This window comes from Sinocyclocheilus anshuiensis, unplaced genomic scaffold (genome assembly GCF_001515605.1).
Source record: "Sinocyclocheilus anshuiensis isolate Anshui unplaced genomic scaffold, SAMN03320099.WGS_v1.1 scaffold735, whole genome shotgun sequence".
NCBI lineage: Eukaryota > Metazoa > Chordata > Actinopteri > Cypriniformes > Cyprinidae > Sinocyclocheilus > Sinocyclocheilus anshuiensis.
Window position 1 is genome coordinate 1,265,200 of NW_015548245.1, and position 1,314 is coordinate 1,266,513.

The window sequence follows — 1,314 nt, forward strand, 5'->3', positions numbered from 1 at the left end:
TAATGTAGAGCGAATTTCGCATGAAAAGTAGCCTAAAAAGATCATCAAATGTATTTATATAGGCTATGTAGTGTTTCTTGCAAAAATGTAAGATTGTGAAACAATTTCACTGCAGATAAATTCAGTGACCTTGTCTTCTGAGCTTATGTTGATATTGTCAACCTCTAATGTCACCACTATTTAAAAAAATCGATAACCACAGATTATGCAATATAAGTTAATGCTTTTTGAATAATGATTTAGAATAATCGAGCATTGCATTGTAGCATAGGCCTACATCTACAGAAAAATAAAAGGTTTAATGGGATTTTAGAAACATGTTGTAGTACCTTATTCAGTTTTATTCAAATATTTCAACAAATAGAAAACAACAACAACACATTTTTGCTTATGAAATGGCAACGATGAATATGTTTATGTAATATTATATAATAGTAACTTTATAGAAGATAAAATCGTATTTTTCTGTAAGAGCATAATTAACATTCACAGTGACAAAGGTAGGCTTTTTTTATTGCAAGAAAACAAACAGCTTTGCTACTCACAAAGTCCGACAAAGGTAGCCTATTCTTTATTCATGTAAAAACCCCGTGACGCGGCGCGATGTGAACACGCCCTCCGAGATCTGCAGTCACGTGGAGCCTTTAAACTCGCGCCATTTTCTGTGCAGGCTCTATTCTTCCGCAGCCGGCGTCGCGTTCTGCTCTGTTTCTTTGTGTTCGAGAAAAACAGGTAAGAAATATAGCCCTTCCTCGAGTGTTTTTGGTCTAAAATTAAACGTTTTGTTCTGATGTTGCATTATATTGATGTATAGTTTGCAATGGTGGTTCATTAGTTGTATTTAGACGGTTTTCGATCTACTAGCGTATTAATATTTTTTAATGAGAAAACATTTTGTTGGCATTTTGCATTATAACAGCTGTTTTACTTCAAATTCGTCGAATGTAGTGTGTAAATTTATTTCTGTCGTATTTTATAGGTTTCTTTGTTCCTCGTATAAATCGCCTCGTGACCTAGTTCTACTGACCCACTTTTCACAAAAGTGGCGCATGTAATAACGAATCGTTATTTTTCATACGGTATTTAAAAAGTAAGCTCGATAAAGATCTGAAAATAGAATTCAAAGGGGTTTTATTTGATGAAATGTGTCTTTGTGGCAAAATGGCTGCAGCACGTTGTGAGAAGACAAGGGTTGGGCAGAAAATGGCGCTTCCTTGTTGCGCACTTTAAAATACGATGCGCGTGAAGCCGCGCGATAAATTGGTTTAGTCTTTTCAGATCTTTTTTTATTGGCGGAGTTTTTACGTGCAAAAT

General features: G+C 35.0%; 1 protein-coding gene across 5 annotated transcripts in view; it reads left to right on the forward strand.

Annotated features, from left to right (window-relative positions):
- Positions 1-630: 630 nt before the first annotated feature.
- cirbpb (cold inducible RNA binding protein b) overlaps positions 631-1,314 on the forward strand; it is a 6,202-nt gene continuing 5,518 nt past the window's right edge. For all 5 annotated transcript variants that reach the window (XR_001630409.1, XR_001630408.1, XM_016442672.1 and 2 more), the window contains exon 1: positions 631-732. The gene's annotated coding sequence lies outside the window, so the exon portion shown is untranslated. The remainder of the gene's footprint in view (positions 733-1,314) is intronic.